This window comes from Tachyglossus aculeatus, chromosome X1 (genome assembly GCF_015852505.1).
Source record: "Tachyglossus aculeatus isolate mTacAcu1 chromosome X1, mTacAcu1.pri, whole genome shotgun sequence".
NCBI lineage: Eukaryota > Metazoa > Chordata > Mammalia > Monotremata > Tachyglossidae > Tachyglossus > Tachyglossus aculeatus.
In genome coordinates, this window is record NC_052101.1 from 48,419,489 (window position 1) to 48,444,099 (window position 24,611).

A 24,611-nucleotide genomic window follows, 5' to 3' on the forward strand; every position below is an offset into this window, starting at 1 on the left:
CATATGTATTCTATTTATTTTATTTTGTTAATATGTTTTGTTTTGTTCTCTGTCTCACCCTTCTAGACTGTGAGCCCACTGTTGGGTAGGGACCGTCTCTATGTGTTGCCAACTTGTACTTCGCAAGTGCTTAGTACAGTGCTCTGCACACAGTAAGCACTCAATAAATACAATTGAATGAATGAATGAGTAGATACATATTAATCAGGTTGGACACAGTCCCTGTCTCACAGAGCGCTCACAGAATTAATCCCCATTTTGCAGATGAGGTAACAGGGTCCAGAGAAGTGAAGTGACTTGCCCAAGGTCATACAGCAGACAAGTGGTGGGGCCTAGATTATAACTGAGATCCTTCTGACTCCCAGGCAGGCCCATGCTCTATCCACTAGGCTATGGTCCTTCTAAGCCAAGCATGGGGTAGATACAATCTAATCAGGTTGGACGCTGTCTTTGTCTCACATAGGGCTCACAGTATTAATCCCCATTTTACAGACAAGAAAAAAGACACAGAGAAGTTAAGCGACTGGCCCAAGGTCAAAATACAGACCACTGGCAGAACCTAGATGAGAACTTAGGGCCTCTGACTCCTAGGCACATGCTCTTTCCACTAAGCACATTAATGAGATCCCTCCCTCTCACTGGGCTCACAGTCTAAGTGGCAGCACAGTGAGTTTGTTTCTCCTTACCAGTGCTTCAAAGTCAAGGCAGACCTCACCATTTTGGTCACAAACCACTAGTGTACATGACAAACCCCAAATCTAAATGAATCTGGCAGCAGATCTAGTGAGAACAAAGATCTTCATGACTCTTTCCCAGTCTGCGTTCATTGGGCTCCTCTGGCCTCAAACAGGGGAAGCATGTCAGGACCAAGGTTTGAAGCACGGGACTCTAGTGAGGTAGGATGTGGGGCTGCATTGAGCAGGGCCACTGGGAAATCCAAGTGAAAAAAGGACTGCTGCTAAAGTGAGGTGTGAGGATTACTGGCAAGCCTGAACCGTCGAGCCAAGTCTGGAGAGTCAGTACTAATAACTATAATAACAATTAATTAAGCATTTACTCTGCCAAGCTCTGGGATTATATCAATCAACCACATTTATTGAGCATCTACTGAGTGCGGTACTCCGTTATTATGTAATCTACACTATAATAGTATTCTATAACAGGGTAGGTAGATGAGCTTACAGTCTAGAGGGGGAATAAGTGCCTTGAGTGCCAGTGCGTTGGCCTGCCAAACCAGCAAGAAGGAAGAGGAGGGAGGGAGAAAAGGCGGAAGACCATCTACCTGGAATACAAGTTAATTCATTCAATCTTATTTAAGCGCTTACTGTGTGCAGAGATCAGGACAGACATAGTCCCTGTCCCACTGGGGGTTCAGGACCTAAGAATGTGAGAGATCAGTTATTTTACCCCAATTTTGCCAATGAGGAAACAGACCCAGAGTGGCTAAGTAATAGTGATGTTTAATAATTAGGGCATTTGTAAAGCATCATCAATGGAACTTACTGAGCGCTTATTGTATGTGAGCATTGTACTAAGCGCTTGGGAGAGTAGTATAACAGAGTTGGTAGACATGTTCCCTGCCCATGATGAACTTGTGGTCGACATGGGAAGACAGACATTAATATAAATTATAATATATAATTTACAGATATGTACTTAAGTGCCATGAGGTTGGCAGTAGGATGAATACCAAATGCCCAAAGGTCACAGATGCAAGTGCGCAAATGACACAACAGGGAAAGGGAGCTGGAGAAGAGAAGGCTTAATCAGGGAAAACCTCTTGGAGGAGATGTGACCATAATAAGGCTTATTATGTGTCAAACACTGTTCTAAGCTGTGCGGTAGATAGAGGTTAATCAGGTTGGACCCAGTCCCTGACTCGCATGGTGCTCACAGTCTAAGCAGGAGAGCACCAAATTCTCATCTTACAGTTGAAGAAACTAAGGCACAGAGAAGTGCCTTGCCTTAGGTCACACATCAGTCAAGTGGTATCACATGTTATCTCCCCCTGGGTCACAGGTAATCACCATTCTATTCCACTTCCTCCACCCTCTGACCTTGACCAATCACTTAATCCTCCCACGTCAAAATGCACTTGCGATGTGCTATGTCCACCCGCCTGCCCAACAGCAGGGATAGAATGTGGCCCCAGCTAGAAAGCAGGGTTCAGGTCCCCTTGCCTGGTCAGACCTCCCACAGCCTTCAGTGAGAGAAGGAATAGGGCCCGACCTGTTCTTCAGAGGTTGATAAGGCCCTGCCCCTCAGAAATGCCTTCAAAACCTCTTGGGATAAATAACCACCAACAGAAAGCTCCGATTAATCTGTTTTTCCATCATTTTTTAATCTACAGGGCATTCCGCTGCCCCGTGCCCCTAATACAGTTCTCTTGTACTATTAGAAGCTAGGTAGGAGCTCAATAAATGCTGCTTGTAAGGTTAAATGTGGATTCAAGAGCTATTCTTAGATGGGGGGGGGGGGGGCGGACGGGAGAGCACACCTAATGCCACCTGTGGAATCTCTTCCTGCACTCAGTCCAGTGCTCTGCCAAAGAAGCGCCAAATAAATACTATTACGACTATTAAATGTGGCTCCTCCATTTTAAAAAGGTTTAACTACTGAATCTTTCTTTCTACAGTCAAGCCTTGCTTCAAAATAATAATTAAATGTTCCCAATATTTAATCATCCCTAGATGGTAATCTTTGTTCAGGGGGCAGTTTCCCTTTCAGCACCTAATTAAATGAAAAGCACTGCAACTACCTTGCATCTACATTTCTCTTACAAGGTGGGGGGTTGGGGGGCGACTCAAAATTCTAAGCCACGTATTAAGTGATTTATCTCTTCTCTGGTTCACTTAATGCACCACTGTTATCCCGTGGTTTACCATATACTTCGAATACCAAAGTAAAACCCTGAGAGTAAAGAACTGTAATTCAGCTTGCTTGCATTTATTTGCATGCAGTCTATCTTGTTTCTTCCTTCTGCTTGCCCTTCGAGTTTGCCCTTTGAGCATTTCACAGCTTCTCAGCACCTCCAGTGGGTTGGGAGAGGCCAACCAGCCAGGGTTTGACAGGAAAGCTCAGTCAGTCAGTGGTATTTACTGAGCACTTACTATGGGCAGAACACTAAGTGCCTAGGAGAGCACAATAGAGTTGGTGGACATGACCCCTGCCCTCAAGGAGCTTGCAGTCAGTTCCATCTTGCTACTTAATAATAATAATAATAGCATTTATTAAGAACTTACTATGTGCAAAGCAATGTTCTAAACGCTGGGGAGGTTACAAGGTGATCAGGTTCTCCCACGGGGGGCTCACAGTCTTAATCCCCATTTTACAGACGAGGTAACGGAGGTATAGAGAAATTAAGTGACTTGCTCAAAGTCACACAACTGGCAATTGGTGGAGCCGGGATTTGAACCCATGACCTCTGACTCCAAAGCCCATGCTCTTTCCACTGACTGCTTCTCTACTTCTTGGGCATTCCTGAAAGTGGGGGTCTGGAGAAAAGGGAGAGGCCACTACCCAAGCAGAAGCTTTCAGAGTATCTGGGGTTTTCAAACACCCATGTAACCTGTGTCCCTTTTCTACCGCAAGCCCCAACCACAGATCATTTAGAATCGACTGTACCTTGCATCAGGAATGTAACAGTCTCTTCTGCCGGAATCAGGCCCTAGAGATATCAGGAGGGTCAAAGAGGATACAATGGGACATGCACCCCTCATTTTACAGATCAGTAACCTGAGGTACAGACAAATGCAGCGTGGCTCAGTGGAAAGAGCACGGGCTTGGGAGTCAGAGGACGTGGGTTCTAAACCCAGCTCTGCCACTTGTCTGCTGTGTGGCCTTGGGCAAGCCACTTAACTTCTCTGTGCCTCAGTTACCTCATCTGTACAATGGGGATTAAGACTGTGAGCCCCACGTGGGACAACCTGATTACGTTGTATCTACCCCAGCGTTTAGACCAGTGCTCGGCACATAGTAAGCTCTTAACCAATACCATAATTATTATTATCTTCTAGACTGTGTGCCCATTGTTGGGTAGGGATTGTCTCTATCTGTTGCCAAATTGTACTTTCCAAGTGCTTAGTACAGTGCTCGGCATATAGTAGGTGCTCAATAAATATGACTGAATGAATGAAATGCAACATATGCATTTCCCCTGCCCCCTTCAGTCCCTCCTTTCTTCTGCCCCTTCTTCAAGTCTTCCAACCTTCCCAGCAGAATCTCAAAATGAGGTCTCTTGCCTTCTCTCAAAATCCACCCCCTCCACTGTGTATCCAACCCCATTACTTTGCACCCTATCAAACATTTGCCCTCTTCCTTCTTCCCTCCCTAACCACCATCTTCAACTGTTTGCGCTCCAAAGGCATTCTTCCCTACTACTTGCAAACATGACCATGTCTCCCCATCCTAAAGAAACTTCCTTTGACCTCACAGCTCCCTCTCATTATCACTTCATCTCCCTCCTACCAATCTTCTCCAAGCTCCTTTAGCAAGTTGTCTACACCCACTATCTCATGCTCCTTTCCTCCAATTCCCTCCTTGAAGCCCTCAAATCTGGCTTCCGTCGACTTCACTCCACAGAAACCACCTTCTCAAAGGGCCAAATCCAACAGCCTCTACTCCATGCTAACCTTCCTCAACATCTCGGCTGCCTTTAACACTGCTGAACATCCCCTTCTCCTAGAAACATTACCCAACCTCCACTTCCCTGACACTGTCCTATCCTGGTTCTCCTCCTATCTCTCTGGACCCCCATTCTCAATCTCTTTTGTGGGCTCCTCCTCTACCTCCCACCCCTTAACTGTGGGTGTACTTCAAGGTTCAGTTCTGGGTCCACTCCTATTCTCCATCTAAACCCACTCGCTTGGAGAATTCATTCACTCAAATGGCTTATCCTCTTTGTGGATGATTACCATATCTACATCTCCAGCCCTCTGCAGTCTCCAGTTTCCTCCTGCCTTCAAGATATCTCTACTTCATCATCATCATCATCATCATCATCAATCGTATTTATTGAGCGCTTACTATGTGCAGAGCACTGTACTAAGCGCTTGGGAAGTACAAATTGGCAACATATAGAGACAGTCCCTACCCAACAGTGGGCTCACAGTCTAAAAGGGGGAGACAGAGAACAAAACCAAACATACTAACAAAATAAAATACATAGAATAGATATGTACAAATAAAATAAATAAATAAATAGAGTAATAAATATGTACAAACATATATACATATATACAGGTGCTGTGGGGAAGGGAAGGAGGTAAGATGGGGGGGATGGAGAGGGGGACGAGGGGGAGAGGAAGGAAGGGGCTCAGTCTGGGAAGGCCTCCTGGAGGAGGTGAGCTCTCAGTAGGGCCTTGAAGGGAGGAAGAGACCTAGCTTGGCGGATGGGCAGAGGGAGGGCATTCCAGGCCCGGGGGATGACGTGGGCCAGGGGTCGATGGCGGGACAGGCGAGAGCGAGGTACGGTGAGGAGATTAGCGGCGGAGGAGCGGAGGGTGCGGGCTGGGCTGGAGAAGGAGAGAAGGGAGGTGACGTAGGAGGGGGCGAGGTGATGGAGAGCCTCGAAGCCCAGGGTGAGGAGTTTCTGCCTGATGCGCAGATTGACTGGTAGCCACTGGAGATTTTTGAGGAGGGGAGTAATATGCCCAGAGCGTTTCTGGACAAAGATAATCCGGGCAGCAGCATGAAGTATGGATTGAAGTGGAGAGAGACACGAGGATGGGAGATCAGAGAGAAGGGTGATGCAGTAGTCCAGATGGGATAGGATGAGAGCTTGAATGAGCAGGGTAGCGGTATGGATGAAGAGGAAAGGGCGGATCTTGGCAATGTTGTGGAGCTGAGACCGGCAGGTTTTGGTGACGGCTTGAATGTGAGGGGTGAGTGAGAGAGCGGAGTCGAGGATGACACCAAGGTTGCGGGCTTGTGAGATGGGAAGGATGGTAGTGCCGTCAACAGAGATGGGAAAGTCAGGGAGAGGGCAAGGTTTGGGAGGGAAGACAAGGAGTTCAGTCTTCGACATGTTGAGCTTTAGGTGGCGGGCAGACATCCAAATGGAGATGTCCTGAAGGCAGGAGGAGATGCGAGCCTGGAGAGAGGGGGAGAGAGCAGGGGCAGAGATGTAGATCTCGGTGTCATCAGCGTAGAGATGATAGTTGAAGCCGTGGGAATGAATGAGGTCACCAAGGGAGTGCGTGTTGATCGAGAACAGAAGGGGACCAAGCACTGAGCCTTGGGAAACCCCCACAGTAAGGGGATGGGAGGGGGAGGAGGAGCCTGCAAAAGAGACTGAGAAAGAACGACCGGAGAGATAAAAGGAGAACCAGGAGAGGACGGAGTCTGTGGAGCCAAAGTCAGATACCGTGTTGAGAAGAAGGGGGTGGTCCACAGTGTCAAAGGCAGCTGAGAGGTCGAGGAGGATTAGGACAGAGTAGGAGCCGTTGGATTTGGCAAGCAGGAGGTCATTGGTGACCTTTGAGAGGGCAGTTTCCATGGAATGTAGGGGACGGAAGCCAGACTGGAGGGGGTCGAGGAGAGAGTTGTTGTTGAGGAATTCTAGGCAGCGAGTGTAGACAACTCGTTCAAGGAGTTTGGAAAGGAATGGTAGGAGGGATATGGGGCGATAACTAGAAGGTGAGGTGGGGTCAAGAGAGGGTTTTTTTAAAATGGGAGAGACATGGGCATGTTTGAAGACAGAGGGGAAGGAACCAGTGGAGAGTGAGCGGTTGAAGATGGACGTTAAGGAGGGGAGAAGGGATGGAGCGAGAGATTTCATGAGATGAGAGGGAATGGGGTCAGAAGCACAGGTGGCCGGAGTAGCACTTGAGAGGAGGGAGGAGAGCTCCTCTGAGGATACTGCTGGGAAGGATGGGAGAGTAGCAGAGAGTGTCGAGAGCCGGGGGGATGGAGAAAGTGGGGAAGAGACTTTGGGGAGGTCAGACCTGATGGATTTAATTTTGTTAATGAAGTAGGAGGCCAGATCGTTGGGGGTGAGGGAAGGAGGAGGGGGAGGAACCGGGGGCCTCCTTGGACGTCCTCCCTTCACCTCAAGCTTAACATGTCCAAAACAGAACTCCTTATCTTCCCACCCAAACCCTATCCAATGCTGTAGGTGGCACCACCATCCTTCCTGTCTCACAAGCCCGTAACCTTGGTGTTATCCTTGACTCCTCTCTCTCATTCAACCCATATATTCAATCTATTGCTAAAATCCAGTCAGTTCAAACTTCACAACATCGCTAAAATCCTCTCTTTCCTCTCCATCCAAATGGCTACCACGTTAATCCAAGCATTCATCTTATCCTATCTTGATTACTGTCAGCCTCCTTGCTGACCTCCTTGCCTCCTGTCTCTCCTCACTCCAGTCCATGCTTCACTCTGCTGCCCAGACCATCTTCCTACAAAAATGTTCCATGTTTCCCCACTCCTCAAGAACCTCCAGTGGTTGTTCATCAACTGCATCAACTAGAAACTCCCTATCATCGGTTTTACAGCACTCAATCACCTGGCCCCCTGCTACTCTCCTACAACCCAGCCTGCCAGCTTCACTTCTCCAATGCCAACCTACTCACTATACCTCAATCTTGTTTATCTTGCCTACATCCTGCCTCTGGCCTGGAACACCCTCCCTCTTCATATCCAAACAATTACTCTCCCCTGCTTCAAAGCCTTATTGAAGACACATCTCCTCTTAGAAGCCTTCCCTGACTAGGCTCTCATTTCCCATTTCCTTTTCTGATCAAGTCTGCACTGCCCTGACTTCTTGCTCCCTTTATTCACCCCCTCCCTGCACTACCTCTCAGCCCCACAGCACTTATGTACAGATCCGTAATTTATTTATTTATATTAATGTCTGTTTCCCCCCTAAACTGTAAGATCACTGTGGGCAGAGAATGTGTCTGCTACATTGTTATACTGTAAACTGTCCCAAGTATCAATCAATCAATCAATCGTATTTATTGAGCGCTTACTATGTGCAGAGCACTGTACTAAGCGCTTGGGAAGTACAAATTGGCATCACATAGAGACAGTCCCTACCCAACAGTGGGCTCACAGTCTAAAAGGGGGAGACAGAGAACAGAACCAAACATACCAACAAAATAAAATAAGTAGGATAGAAATGTACAAGTAAAATAAATAAATAAATAAATAAATAGAGTAATAAATATGTACAACCATATATACATATATACAGGTGCTGTGGGGAAGGGAGGGAGGCAAGACGGGGGGATGGAGAGGGGGACGAGGGGGAGAGGAAAGAAGGGGCTCAGTCTGGGAAGGCCTCCTGGAGGAGGTGAGCTCTCAGCTGGGCCTTGAAGGGAGGAAGAGAGCTAGCTTGGCGGAGGGGCAGAGGGAGGGCATTCCAGGCATGGGGGATGACTTGGGCCGGGGGTCGATGGCGGGACAGGCGAGAGCGAGGTACAGTGAGATTAGTGGTGGAGGAGCGGAGGGTGCGGGCTGGGCAGTAGAAGGAGAGAAGGGAGGTGAGGTAGGAGGGGGCGAGGTGATGGAGAGCCTTGAAGCCCAGGGTGAGGAGTTTCTGCCTGATGCGCAGATTGATCGGTAGCCATTGGAGGTTTTTGAGGAGGGGAGTAATATGTCCAGAGCGTTTCTGGACAAAGATAATCCAGGCAGCAGCATGAAGTATGGATTGAAGTGGAGAGAGACACGAGGATGGGAGATCAGAGAGAAGGCTAGTGCAGTAGTCCAGACGGGATAGGATGAGAGCTTGAATGAGCAGGGTAGCGGTTTGGATGGAGAGGAAAGGGCGGATCTTGGCGATGTTGCGGAGCTGAGACCGGCAGGTTTTGGTGACGGCTTGGATGTGAGGGGTGAATGAGAGAGCGGAGTCGAGGATGACACCAAGGTTGCGGGCTTGTGAGACGGGAAGGATGGTAGTGCCGTCAACAGAGATGGGAAAGTCAGGGAGAGGACAAGGTTTGGGAGGGAAGACAAGGAGCTCAGTCTTCGACATGTTGAGCTTTAGGTGGCGGGCGGACATCCAGATGGAGATGTCCTGAAGGCAGGAGGAGATGCAAGCCTGGAGGGAGGGGGAGAGAGCAGGGGCAGAGATGTAGATCTGGGTGTCATCAGCGTAGAGATGATAGTTGAAGCCGTGGGAGCGAATGAGGTCACCAAGGGAGTGAGTGTATATTGAGAACAGAAGGGGACCAAGCACTGAACCTTGGGGAACCCCCACAGTAAGAGGATGGGAGGGGGAGGAGGACCCTGCAAAAGAGACTGAGAAAGAACGACCGGAGAGATAAGAGGAGAACCAGGAGAGGACAGAGTCTGTGAAGCCAAGGTCAGATAACGTGTTGAGGAGAAGGGGGTGGTCCACAGTGTCAAAGGCAGCTGAGAGGTCGAGGAGGATTAGGACAGAGTATGAGCCGTTGGATTTGGCAAGCAGGAGGTCATTGGTGACCTTTGAGAGCGCAGTTTCCGTGGAATGAAGTACTCTCCCAAGCACTTAGTACAGTGCTCTGCATGCAGTAAATGCTCAACAAATATGATTGATTGATTGAGCAGAGCCTGTGAATCAGTGACCAAGACTAACTCCGGGCCTGGCATCCAAACCAGTGCCCCCGCCTTCCAGCAAGACAGTCAAGTTGAACGTGTCCCTAACCAGGGTTTCCCCCAAGCACTTAGCACAGTGTTCTGGACACAGCAAATGCTGGTTCCCAAGGACCAAAAGCCTGTATTTGCCCCAGAAAGACATTCAACAAAGATCTTTATTGAACACCTTGTGCAGAGCACTGTACAGGAGTGTTTGGGAAAGTACACTGTAAGCTCTTTGAGGGTGGGGATCGTCTCTGCTTTGTTGCACAGTGCTCTGCCTGCAGTAAGGTGCTCAATGAATACTACAGATCGATTTTAAGAGAAGACACAATCCTTGCCCACCCTATTGTACTGGACTAACACAAGTGCTTAATACAGTGCTCTGCACAAAGTGCTCAATAAATATGATTGAATGAATGAATGTGTGATCATTCTGACATTTGCCTCGGGTTAATCAATCATTCTGTCCTATGAATAGACGCCTAATCATGGCAGGAGACTTTATGTATGCTAATCAAGCTTAGAGCTATGCCATATAGGGCTACCCACAATGGAAAAATATAGGCTGAAGCATCAAACAAAGTCAATTCACCTGTGCTTGGCATCAGAGGCATAGGAAAGAGTCAAAGGCAGATGATTAAAGACAACAGCAGGGACTCAAGTTTTTACTGAGCGGAAGAAGACAATGGTAAACCACTTCCAAATCTTTACCAAGAAAACTCTATGGCTACCCATACCAGAACGAATTTAAGATAAAAGACGGGATGTTCTGAAAAGGATTGAAAATGACTCAACGGCACTTGAAGAAGAAGAATCAATCACTGGTGTTTATTGAGTGTTCAAAGCACTACAGTAAGTGCTTGGGCGAGTATGCTATACAATATAGTGTAACTGTTATATTGTACTCTCCCAAATGCTTAGAACAGGGCTCTGCATACGGTAAACGCTCAAATTGATAACAACAGAGTTGGTAGACACGTTCCTTGCCCAAGATAAGCTTACAGTCTAGAGGGAGAGATAGACATTAATGTAAATAAATAATTTCTAATGCAATTTATAGGTATATTCATAAGTGCTGTGGGGCTGAGGGTGGAATGAATATCAAAGGCCCAAAGACTCAAGTGAACAGACAACGCAGAAGTGAGAGGGAGCTGGATGGGGAAGGTTAGATGGTTTGACTATCATTTTCTCAAACTGTTCCAAAAGATCAGTATTTTACAGTGTGTTCTTAATAAATATTAAAAATTAACTCTTCTCCTGGGGCTGTTTATCAAATAGTACGATTTACATTATGACCTTGTGCAACTGGATTCATTCATTCATTCAGTCATATTTATTGAGCGCTTACTGTGTGCAGAGCACTGCACTAAGCACTTGGGAAGTACAAGTCGGCAACATATAGAGACGGTCCCTACTCAACAACGGGCTCAAGTGAACGTATCAAAACACACTGTGTAAGATATCAAAATGCATTGGACAAAGAGCCCTACAACTGGCCAATTCTACACAAGAATCTAAGGGACAAAGAGGCTGGTTGGCAATTCAAGAACCTACACGGTGCTATTTTTTTTTAATAAAGTCATTGCCAATTTCAGTGTCATGAGTTTACTACACTTGGTGCCATCTCGGGGTTTTGATCAGTTGAATGACAATGATAATCTGTAGGTACATTTACTGTAATCAATCAATCAATCAATCGTATTTATTGAGCACTTACTGTGTGCAGAGCACTGTACTAAGCGCTTGGGAAGTACAAGTTGGCAACATATAGAGACAGTCCCTACCAAACAGTGGGCTCACAGTCTACATTTACTGTAAATCACACACTTGCAAACAAATGTGCTTTGCTCCCAGAATTAGACACCACCTCCTCTACATACAATACATGCTCAATAAATATTATTGATTAATTGATCCTTGAACTTTGAACTTCAACTTCAGCTAATCTTCATTTGCTCAGGGAAGATGGGATGCAGTCATGTACCTGAAATTAACAATTTCTTATGGCAACCAGATGGAAATTCTGGGGAGCGAGAGACTGCTAAAGTGCCTGTCAGGTGATCTAGAAAGAGCATGGGCCTGGGAGTCAGAGGACCCGTGCTCTAATTCCAGCTCTACCACTTGCCTGCTGTGTGACCTTGGGTAAGTCACAATTTTGCTGGGCCTCAGTTTCCTCATCTGAAATACAGGGATCAAATACCTGTTTTCCTCTGAGCCCCATGTGGGACAGGGACTGGGTCCAACCTGATTAGCTTGTTATCTACCCCAGCGCTTAGTACAGGGCTGGCACATAGTACATGCTTAATACCATTATTATTATTATTATTATGTAGAGTACTTGGAAGTTCAAATGCTCATTGTTGGCAGGGAACATGTCTACCAACTCTGCTATATAGTACTCTCCCAAGTGCTTAATACAGTGCTCTGCACACAGTAAGTGCTCAATAGTTATAATCGATTGATTGACATTCTGGTCCATGTCTTGTTTCTACAGAGCCATGGTTCTTTGAAACAAGGAGAATTCCATTAACACGAATTTAAAGAGAGTGCCCCATCCTTTTTAATTCACTTTTGTACCAATCAATCAATGGTATATGGCACTTGAGTGCTTATTCTGTTGCGGAGCACGGTACGAAGCGCTTGGGAAAGTATAATTCAGAGTTGACAAATATGATCCTTGCCCAGAAGCTCTATAGGGCACAAAGACACTAAAGTAGATTAGGGGTAGGGGAAATAGAATATAAGAATATTCACCTAAGTGTTGTGGGGCTGGGGTGAGCATCAGAATGGGAACACAGCCAAGTTCAGAGTCGACGTAGAGGGGAGGATGGAAAGGGGAAAGAAAGGGCTGAGTGTGGGAAGGCCTCTTGAAGGAAAGACTGGAGAATGCCACAGGATTCCTGCAGGCCAAAAATTTCATCAAAATCCTTTCATCCAGACCGCATTTGCATTTGGAAAGCCAAAAAGGTGAAGTTCACCTACCGGCGGGAAGCTGAGTTAATGTGTACCTGCCAGTCAACCCCGTGAGCTAGACTGTTTGCTTCAAACAATGGAACAGGTCTACCAATTGTCATAGTGTTATACTGTAGTCAACCGTATTTATGAAGTGCTTACTCTGTACAAAGCACTGTACTAAGCGCTTGGGAGAGTACAATATAAAAAAATAACAGATACATTCCCCGCCTAGCTTACAGTCTACGGGGGTGCCCCCATGGACAACACCCCCCCACTATTTTTTGGTAGGTTTTTTTAATGGCATTTGTTAAGCCAGATCCTGCACCACATAGATTTAAGTCAATCTGGCTGGAAACAGTCCACGTCCTCCCAAGCACTTACTATGGTGCTCTGCACACAGTAAACGCTCAATAAATACAATTGATAGATTGATAATACCGAGCCTTCTACTTTCTCGACCTGAGTAATCACTGCGTGTTCTGAGGCCATATAATAATAAGGGCATTTGTTAAGCGCTTACTATGTGCAAAGCACTATTCTAAGCACTGGGGAAGATACACGGTGATCAGGTTGTCCCACGTGGGGCTCACAGTCTTAATCCCCATTTTACAGATGAGGGAACTGAGGCCCAGAGAAGTGAAGTGACTTGCCCAAAGTCACACAACTAAGTGGCGGAGCCGGGATTTGAACCCATGACCTCTGACTCTCAAGCCCGTGCTCTTTCCATTGCTACTTCTCATTGGCTTTTCCTCTCAACATTTGCAGAATCCACCCCTTCAACTCCAACCAAACCGCCACCACGCTGATCCAAGCGCTTGTCATAGCCCAACCCCACTACTACTTCATCAGTCACAAATGAGAAGCAGCATGACCTAGTAGATAGAGCATGGGCCTGGGAGTCAGAAGGAACTGGGTTCTAATCCCAGCTTCACCACCTGCCTGCTGTGTTACCTTGGGCAAGTCACTTCACTTCTCTGGGCCTCAGGTACCTCAGTGGGGATTAAGACTGAGAGTCCCATGTGGGACAGGGACTGTGTCCAATTGGATCAGCTGGTATCCACCTCAGTGCTTAGAAGAGTGCCCAGCACATAGTAAGGGATTAACATATACCATTAGAAAAAAATCTTTCTGCATGCAACTCCCCACTTCTCAAAATCCCCAATGGTTGTCCATCCCTTTCTCCATCAAGCAGCATCGCCTCCCCATCGGCTTTAGGGCACCGAATTAGATTTCTCCCTCCTACTTATCTTTGCTCTTCTCCACCACACCCTCACTAGAAGGCCTTGTTCCTCTCAAATCACCTTACTCACCACGCCTCATTCTCCTCTCCAGCCTTCAACTTCTTGCTCATGCCCTTCCTTCTACCTGGAACTCCCACCCCCTTCGCATCTACTGAGAAGCAGTATGATCTAGTGGATAGAACACAGGCCTCAGAGTCAGAGGACCTGGGTTCTAATCCCAGCTCTGCCATTTGTCTGCTGTATGAACTCAGGCAAGTCACTTCACTTCTCTGTGCCTCAGTTACCTCATCTGAAAAATGGGTATTAAGACTGTGAACTCCATGTGGGACAGGGACTGCATCCAACCTGATTAGCTTGTGTCTACCCCAGTGCTTAGAACAGTGGTTGAGATGTAGTAAGCTTTTAACAAACACCATCATCTACTCACTCCCTCTTCAAAGCCCTTCTGAAGTGACATCTCCTTCAGGAGGCCATCCCTGATTAATCTCTCATTGTCCCACCCTATTTCCCCACTCTTGGCCTCTCAGCACTTCCGAATCACCTAAGCACTCACCTCCCACTCCTCTAGCACTTACATGCATTCTCGTTATACTCAATTCCTCATTACTACCTGTACTTTACGTTTTTGTCTGTCTTCCCTATTCAATCACAAGCTCCTTGAAGGCAGATATTATGCCTGCTCTATACTGTAAGCTTCTTGTGGGCTGGGAACATGTCTCCAACTCTTTCGTATTCTTCCAAGCACTTAGTACAGTGCTAGGCACACAGGAAGAGCTCAATAAATTCCACTGATAAATTGATACTAATTCTATTGTACTCTCTTAAGTGACTGTTCTAAGCACTTAAGAGAGTACAATAGAATTAGTTCAATTAATAGGCACTCAAATACTATTGATCATTGGTGGGGAGAATACAAGAGGAGCAGGACACACATTTCCTGTTCTCAAAGAGCTAATAAACCAAAAGCATGTTCAATCCACACTCAAGAACCTCCAGTGGTTGCCCATCCATCTCCACCTCAAAAAGAAACTCTTTGAACTCAATCACCCCTCCCTCTCCAATGTTGCCTCACTGATTTCCTACTACAACCCAGCCCGCACATTTACTTCTCTAGAACCAACCTGCTTACTGTAGATCGATCTCTTTTCTCTTTCCACCAGCCCCTTGCCCATGTCTTCCCTCTGGTCTGGAACTCCTGCCCCCTTCATATCAGACAACATGATATGATAAACTCAACATGTCAAAGACTGAACTCCTTGTCTTCCCTCCCAAACCTTGCCCTCTCCCTGACTTTCCCATCTCTGTTGACGGCACTACCATCCTTCCCGTCTCACAAGCCCGCAACCTTGGTGTCATCTTCGACTCCGCTCTCTCACTCACCCCTCACATCCAAGCCGTCACCAAAACCTGCCGGTCTCAGCTCCCCAACATCACCAAGATCCGCCCTTTCCTCTTCATCCATACCGCTACCCTGCTCATTCAAGCTCTCATCCTATCCCGTCTGGACTACTGCATCAGCCTTCTCTCTGATCTCCCATCCTCGTGTCTCTCTCCACTTCAATCCATACTTCATGCTGCTGCCCGGATTATCTTTGTCCAGAAACGCTCTGGGCATATTACTCCCCTCCTCAAAAATCTCCAGTGGCTACCAATCAATCTGCGCATCAGGCAGAAACTCCTCACCCTGGCTTTCAAGGCTGTCCATCACCTCGCCCCCTCCTACGTCACCTCCATTCTCTCCTTCTACAGCCCAGCCCGCACCCTCCGCTCCTCCGCCGCTAATCTCCTCACCGTACCTCGCTCTCGCCTGTCCCGCCATCAACCCCTGGCCCACGTCATCCCCCGGGCCTGGAATGCCCTCCCTCTGCCCATCCGCCAAGCTAGGTCTCTTCCTCCCTTCAAGGCCCTACTGAGAGCTCACCTCCTCCAGGAGGCCTTCCCAGACTGAGCCCCTTCCTTCCTCTCCCCCTCGTCCCCCTCTCCATCCCCCCATCTTACCTCCTTCCCTTCCCCACAGCACCTGTATATATGTATATATGTTTGTACATATTTATTACTCTATTTATTTATTTATCTTACTTGTACATATCTATTCTATTTATTTTATTTTGTTAGTATGTTTGGTTTTGTTCTCTGTCTCCCCCTTTTAGACTGTAAGCCCACTGTTGGGTAGGGACTGTCTCTATATGTTGCCAATTTGTACTTCCCAAGCGCTTAGTACAGTGCTCTGCACATAGTAAGCGCTCAATAAATACGATTGATGATGATGATGACGACAGGCCATCACTCCCCCCACCTTCAGAGTCCTCCTAAAAAACTGCGTCTCCTCCAGGAAGCCTTCCCTGACTAATCCCTCATTTCCCCTACTCACTCTCCCCCTGCAGCACCTGCAGCACTTGGATTTGTACCCCTTCAGACACATGTTACTCACCCCACCCTCAGCACTTAAGTACATATCTGTACTTTTTTTAATGTCCGTCTCCCTCTCTAGTCTGTAAGCTCCTTTTGTGGAAGGAATGTGTCTACCAACTATACTACTGTATCCTCGCAATTACTTAGCACAACACTATGGACGTAGTAAGCAATGTGGTCTAGTGGAAATAGCACATGCCTGGGATTCACAGGACCTGGGTTCCAATCCCAGCTCGGCCACTTGTCCTCTGTGTGACTATGGGCAACTCAACTTCTCTGTGCCTGCTTCCTCACCTGCAAAATGGAAATTACATCCTACTCAGACCGTGAGCCACACTTGTAACAAGGAAATGTGTCCAACCCGATTATCTTGAATCCATCAGTTGTTCTCAGTCTGCCCTGTCTGAGTCTCCAGAAAATAGTAACTGAGTCACTTGTGGTTCCCATGAACTATTCCCCCATATGGAGTTAGTTTTACAACTTCCTAGAAGCCATTTCCCTGAAGGAGAGCCTCAGAGCCGTGAGCTCAGTGATTGGTCCATCAGGCAGCTTGCAGAAAAGGAAATGGGGCCTACGCCACCTCCCACGCCCGGCCCATGCAGCTCATGTGGTCTTCTGTGGCAGGATCTCTCTCTGATCACCCTGGGCAGCCTCACAGGAAAGGAACCCCCGAAACAGGGCCGCAGAGGCCCGAGGCCCTGAACTAGAGGATTTGTCTAAATCAGAGTGACCTCTCCACCTAGATAAAAAGGCAAATTAATCTGCCGCCACAGAAGACACAGAAGACAAAAGACCTTGAGTCTAACTCTGTGCCCACACACTGACGTCAGCACAAGGCCCACGGACTCATTTTCTCAGCACTGATTAACATTTTTAGAATAATCACCATGTACAGGCTGGGCCAACTGTCCATACTCAGGGAGTTTTTCAACAAACCAGCGTGGCCCAGTGGAAAGAGCAACAGGCCTGGGAGTCAGAAGCATTTTTTTTAATGGTATTTGTTAAGCGCTTACTATATGCCAGGCCCTGTATTCAGCACCGGGGTAGATACAAGGTAATCAGGTTAGACAGTCTATGTCCCACACAGAGCTCACAGCCGTCATCCCTACTTTGCAGATGAGGTAACTGAGGCCCAGAGAAGTTACATGACTTGCCCAAGGTCACACAGCAGACAGATGGCAGAGCTGAGATTAGTACCCAGGTCCTTCTGACTCCCAGGCTCATGCTCTATCCACTAGGCTGCAATACTTTTCGCTTAGTATAGGATCTGGGTACATAGTAAGCATTTAACAAACACCGCAATTATTATTCAGTCAATCAAGGAATCAATCACTTAAAATACACTTACTGTGCCTACCATTGTCTGAAGTACTAGCGAGAGTACAATATAACAGAATTGGCAGATATGTTCCCTATCCACAAGGACCTTACAGTTTAATGGGGGAAAAAGACATTATTATAAATAAACAAATTATGGATACATACATAATTGCTGAGGCTGGGGCTGAATCATCAATCATCATCAATAATACGTTTTGAGTGCTTAATTATTATTAATATTACTAATACAATAATAATTGTATTTATTGAGCACTTACTGTGTGCAAAGCTTAATGTGTGCAGAGCACTGTTCTAAGCACTTGGGAAAATACAAGAGTTGGTAGGCACATTCCCTGTCCACAATGGACTTAGAGTCTGAATAATAATACTAACAATTATTATTCATTCAACCATATTTATTGAGCACTTACTGAGTGCAGAGCACTGTACTAAGTGCTTGGAAAGTACAATTAGGCAACAGATAGAGACAATCCCTACCCAACAATGGGCTCCCAGTCTATTAGTATTAGTAGTAATAATAATAATAACAAAGCTAAAGTCACAAAGGTGGAATGATGAAAAAGTACACTGAATTTATGGCTGAGTTAGGAGTAGACCGCCATCACCCACCCACCGAAAGAAGGGATTCCTTATCTGGTGTGACCCCCCCAGAGCTACTGCTGATAGCTGCATGGACTGTGGAGTTGGGCCAAGTGAACTGAGGGTTGGGGGCAGGGGGTAAAGAAGAGGAGAGGGCACTGCCCAGTGTTGGCAGAAGGGAGCTTAACAGCTGGCCAGTCTTCCCTGCCGTGGGAGAGCGGTGCGGACCAGGGCAGCAGCACGTAGCTGATGCACGGAAAATCCTCTGGCTGCTGGGCAGCAGTGGGAGTGGGGGCGGCTGTTGGATTATTTTTCTCATTGAAGGCAGGGCCAGCCGACCTCAAATATAACCGACCTGAACACGAACGCTAATTTCGGGCCTGCCCCCCAACTCTGGCAGATACCCGCAGGGCAGGTCAAGTCTAGTGCAAGTCTTGAATTAGCGGGAACAAAAATGGCTCTGTAAGTGTGGGCGGGTGGATGACTAAACACCCAATAGTTATACACTTGGCCTCTCCCATTGTGGTTCACCAGTCTGGCACGGCCACAGCTTGCTGAAGAGCTGACTGGAGTTTCAGTTCCCACCAGTAGTGACCCTCATCCCAAGCACCTGAACACAGAGACCTCTGGAGCTGCAGGAGTTAACGCTGTCATAAAAGAGGAGTCCAGGGGACCCGTATTCTAATTCCAGCTCCATCACTTGTCTTTTGTGTGACCTTGGGGGAAGTGTCACTTCACTTCTCTGGGCCTCAGTTACCTCATCTGTAAAATGGGGATTAGGACCGTGAGCCCCACGTGAGACATGGATTGTGTCCAACCTGATTAGCTTGCATCTACTCCAGTGATGAGTACAGAGCCTGGTACATAGTAAGCACTTAACAAATACCATACAAAAAAAAATCCTGACTAGTAGGAATGAAAGACTTCAATATCTCAGCCACCCCCTGGAATTGCTCATTGGCTGAAATTTGCACTTCCTTGAAGGTCAAGAATTAGGCACGACACTTCAAGGCTAAAAATTTTGCATCTGCCCAAACAGCGATTCCAGTGACCGTGCAGGAATTCTAATGATTAACTTGCCCAACTAGCTTCATGACCTATGATAAGTTAAAATTTGTGTTAGTTTCCTCAGGGCAAACGTGTTTCTGGAGTGGATTTTCCAGTGGACAATTTTTTTGGAGCAGAATTTACACAGGGCAGGCGGCGTCCTAGAGCTCCAATTTATGGAGCCAGCTGCTGGCCCCTGCTATCTGCAGGCTTGTGAGCAACTAAGGAACAGTGAAATAAGAGCACACGCGTAACGACTAGCCCAGGAGCAAAGCAGAAATACACCGGTACCTCCTCTCCCACCTTCTCTTTCCTTCTCCTTCTCAGTGTCCATGAGACCAACTTCCAGGCCAAGAAGAAACTACCTTAGCAGCCCGATTTCACAGGAGCCCAGGATGGAGGTTGAGGTGGGTGGGAGAGGGAAGAGGGGGACTCCAACGGCTGGCTTTCAGCACACCAGAAGAAATAAGGATAAGGACCAGTTTCAGAGGCCCTTTTAATTTGACTGAAAGGGTAGCAAAGATGTGGTAAGTTTTGGATTTGAATTATTTATATTAATGGCTGTTTACTTGTTTTGATGTCTGTCTCCCCCCTTCTAGACTGTAAGCCCGTAGAGGGCAGGGACTGTCTCTCTTTATTGTACTTTCCAAGCACTTAGTACTGTGCTCTCTACACAGTAAGCACTCCCATATACGATTGAATGAATGAACGAATGACTTTTTCAGAGCAACTTTAGACTGGCCAGAAGGTTTGGTTTTGTTCTCTGTCTCCCCCTTTTAGACTGTGAGCCCACTGTTGGGTAGGGACTGTCTCTATATGTTGCCAATTTGTACTTCCCAAGCGCTTAGTACAGTGCTCTGCACACAGTAAGCGCTCAATAAATACGATTGATGATGATGATGACCCTGCCCCTCACATTCCAGACCAAGAAAGTCAAAGTGTGGACTCCTTCTCCACCTCACTGCACCATCCAGCTATCACCCCATCGGTTTTTTTTAATGGTATTTGTTAAGCGCTTACTCTGTGCCAGGGAATGTTCTAAGCACTGGGGTAGATACAAGCTAATCAGGTTGGACACAGTCCATGACCCCATGGGGCTCAGAGTCTTAATCTCCAAGGAATGTACTAAGCACTGGGGCAGATACAAGCTAATCAGGTTGGACACGGTCCATGTCCCCGATGGAGCTCACCGTCTTAATCTCCATTTTCCAGATGAGGTAACTGAGGCCCGGAGAAGTGAAGTGACTTGCCCAGGGTCACACAGCAGACAAGTGGCAGAGCCAGAATTAGAACCCAGGTCCTCCCAGGCCCCTGCTCTATCCACTAGACCATGCTGCTTCCTGCTGCTGTTGCTCTGTTGCCATGATTGTTTTCCCAAAACATCATTTTGTGTACATCCCCACATTCAAAACCCTCCACTGGCTGCCCCTTTCCTTGCTGCATGAAGCAGAAACTCTTAACCACTGGCTTTCAGAAATTCAGTCAGCTCTCTGCCTCCTACTGATCCTCACTTCCCTCCTAACACAAGCCAGCCTGCACACTTAACTCCTCTCAAGTCAGTATACTCCCTGGGCCACATTCTCATCTCCAACCTCTTGCTCAGCCTTCCCCGTGCCTGCAGCTCTCCCACGCTCCCTTCACAGAGGACTGCAGCCCTTCCTATCTTCCACACCCTTCTGAAACTACACCACCTCCAGAAAGTCTCTCTGATGACCCTGATCTCTCCACCCCATTGCCCCCCACTACCACTCCAGCACTTTCATTTTTTTAATGGTATTTGTTAAGCAATTATTACGGGCCAGGCACTGTAATTATTACGGGCCAGGCACTGTACTACGCGCCGGGGTAGATACAAGCTAATCAGGTTGGACACAGTCCACGTCCCACAAGGGGCCCCGAGTCTCAATCCCCACTTTAAAGATGAGGTAACTGAGTCACAGAGAAATGAAGCGAGTGGCCTAAGTTCCCGACAAGGGACAGAGCCAGGATTAGAACCCAGGTCCTCCCGACTCCCGGACCCTTGTTCTAACCACTGGACCATGCTGCTTCCCTCCTGTGACTTCCGTGTCATCTAAACACGTGGCTGCCCATCCCCTCTCCTTCCTTCCTCTTAGCATTTAAGTACGTCCCTTTAAAACTCAGTTGTTTCCCCCTACCTGAAATTTATTTTAGTGTCTGCCTCTCCCGCTGCATTGTAAACTCTTGTCTATGCCAAGTGTTCTCTCCAGAGCGCTTCCTATGGTAGAAGCAGCGTGGCTTGGTGGGAAGAGCACAGTCTTGGGGGTCAGAGGACATGGGTTTAATCCCGCTCTACCACTTGTCTGCTGGGTGACCTTGGGTAAGCCACTTCACTGTGCCTCAGTTACCTCCTCTGTAAAATGGGTATTAAGGCTGTGAGCCCCACTTGGGACAACTTGATTATCTTGTATCTACCCCAGCGCCTAGAAATGTGCTTGGCCCATAAGAAGCGTTTAACAGATACCCTAGTTATTGTAAGTACGATTGATGGGTTGACTGACCTGGGGAGATGGCCGTGGCTCCCTGGGGAGCCCTCTATCTCCTCTCACTCGCTAAACCTATCAGTGGCAGGGTGGAAATCACAAAACTTCAGAGGTGAGGAGTATGGCACACGGGTCCCCTCCTCTTTCCAGGCCGGTGCTCTTCGGTGTTAATGCCCCAGGTCAGGGTACAGGACTCGTTGGGCACGGGGCTCTGCGGGCACACAGGTCAGCGGGAACAGGGCTCTGCGAGCACACGGGTCAGTGGGAAAAGGGCTCTGCGGGCACACGGGTCAGCGGGAACAGGGCTCTGCGGGCACACGGGTCAGCGGGAACAGGGCTCTGCGGGCACACGGGTCAGAGGGAACAGGGCTCTGCGGGCACACGGGTCAGCGGACCCAGGGCTCTGCGGGCACAGCAAGCATCGGCTCGCTCTGGCGGTTGGGCCGAGTCCCTAGAGAAGGGGTCTGGGCTGCTGCTCCGGCTCTGATTTGGGGGCGGGGAATTTCGGGGATAAGGGGGGCGAGGGGCGGGCCCCCGGGCCCAATCTGGGCGCGTATGGTAGGCTGAGAGGACCGGGACTCCATCGCCAAGCCAGGCCCCGGGCAGGCGGGGGGCATCTGGAGGGCAGGGGCCGGGTTCGCCGCCATGGTCGGGGCGCGGCTCCTTAGATGGGGCAGCAGGGGCCGCCCCGAGGCCTGTCCGGCCGCGCCCTCCGCCAAGGTCACCGTGGACCGGCGGGTTGGGGCGGAGCGGGAGCGGGCCCGGGCCCGGCCCCTGTCCCCGCGCCCTGCCCCCGGAGGCCTGGGCCCGCGCCGCGTGGGCCGGATGGGGCTTTGGAGCCGCCCGGACCCCGGACTCCTGGGTCCCCCGGCAGCCGCCCGCCCCCGCAGCCCCGAGCACCAGGGCATCGCCCCCTCCCCAGGGCCGGCCCCGCTCCTGCCCCTGCCCCTGCCCCCGCTGGCTGCGGGCTCCCCGGCCGGGGGACCGGGGGAGGGTCTGGGGGGGAGGCGGCCCCGGGACACCGGATCCCCCCCCCACGCCCCTATCACCACCCCCACCCCGCTAAAAGGCGCTTACCGCGTTGTCGGCTCTGCGGCGGCTGAGTGACAGCGGCAAAGGGGCGGGACGGGGCGGGGGGCGGTGCGGCGCAGGCCCGGCCGACAGGACCCTCCCCTCCGGGGGCCGGGACGGGTCTCCGCCCCTCCCTCCCGTTTCCCGCCCCGGCCTGCAGAATCATCATCATCACCACCATCCCAGCGCTTAACAAATAATAATAATAAACGATGGCATTTATTAAGCCCTTCCTATGTGCCAAGCACTGTTCTAAGCGCTGGGGTAGATACGAGGTCATCATGTTGTCCCAGCGCTTAACAAATAATAATAATAAACGATGGCATTTATTAAGCGCTTCCTATGTGCCAAGCACTGTTCTAAGCGCTGGAGTAATAATAATAATAACGATGGCATTTATTAAGCGCTTCCTATGTGCCAAGCACTGTTCTAAGCGCTGGGGTAGATACAAGGTCATCAAGTTGTCCCAGCGCTTAACAAATACTAATAATAAACGATGGCATTTATTAAGCCCTTCCTATGTGCCAAGCACTGTTCTAAGCGCTGGGGTAATAATAATAATAATAACGATGGCATTTATTAAGCGCTTCCTATGTGCCAAGCACTGTTCTAAGCGCTGGGGTAGATACAAGGTCATCAGGTTGTCCCTCGGGCGGCTCACAGTCTTCATTCATTCACTCATTCAATCGTATTTATTGAGCGCTTACTGTGTGCAGAGCACTGTACTAAGCGCTTGGGAAGTACAAGTGGGCAACATATAGAGACGGTCCCGACCTAACAACGGGCTCACAGTCTAGAACGGGGAGACAGACAACAAAAAATGTGAGCAGTGTGGCTCAGTGGAAAGAGCACGGGCTTAGGGTCGTGGGTTCTATTCTGACTCTGCGGGTTGTCAGCTGTGTGACTTTGGGCAAGTCACTTAACTTCTCTGTGCCTCAGTTACCTCATCTGTAAAATGGGGATTAAGACTGTGAGCCCCACATGGGACAATCTGATCACCGTTTATCACTCCCAGCACTTAGAACAGTGCTTCTCACATAGTAAGTGCTTCACAAATACCATCATTATTATCTCCATTTCATAGAGGAAGGAACTGAGGCCCAGAAAAGTACCTTGCCCAAAGTCACTCAGCTGACAAGTGGCAGAGTCAGAATTTGAACCCATCACCTCTGACTCCAAAGCCTGTGTTCTTTCATTCATTCATTCATTCATCGTATTTATTGAGCACTTACTGTATGCAGAGCACTGTACTAAGCACTTGGGAAGTACGTGTCGGCAACATAGAGTGGCAGTCCCCACCCAACAATGGACTCACTCTTTCCACTGAGCCACGTTACCTCTCTACCATCATCATCATTGGCTTAGTGGCAAGAGCCCGGGCTTGGGAGTCAGAGGTCATAGGTTCTACTCCCTGCTCCACCACTTGTCAGCTGTGTGACCTTGGGCAAATCACTTCACTTCTCTGTGCCTCAGTTCCCTCATCTGTAAAATGGGGATTAAAACTGTGAGCCCCCTGTGGGGCAACCTGATTACCTTGTATCTCCCCCAGCATTAATAACAGTAAGTGCTTAACAAATACCATCATTATCATTAATTATTATTACACTATTTGTCTAAGGGCTTACTATGCGCTAACCCCGTTTGAAGCGTCGGGGTGGATACCAGTATATCAGGTTGCCCCTGGTGGGGTTCTCAGTCTTAATTCCCCTTTTACATATGAGGTCATTATTCAGGTACTTGTTAAGCTCTTACTCCCCACCGGGCACTGTTCTCAGCACTCCGGTGGATACGAGGTTATCAGGTTGTCCCTCGTGGGACTCACAGTCTTCATCCCCCTTTTACAGATGAGGTCATCATTCGGGTACTTGTTCAGCGCTTACTATGTGCCGGGCACTGTTCTAAG

At 48.5% G+C, this 24,611-nt stretch overlaps 1 protein-coding gene across 1 annotated transcript in view; it reads right to left on the reverse strand.

Annotated features, from left to right (window-relative positions):
• VDAC1 (voltage dependent anion channel 1) overlaps positions 1 to 22,779 on the reverse strand; it is a 53,467-nt gene extending 30,688 nt beyond the window's left edge. The window contains 1 exon segment of the mRNA XM_038772097.1: positions 22,715 to 22,779. The gene's annotated coding sequence lies outside the window, so the exon portion shown is untranslated.
• Between the last annotated feature and the right edge of the window lie 1,832 nt (positions 22,780 to 24,611).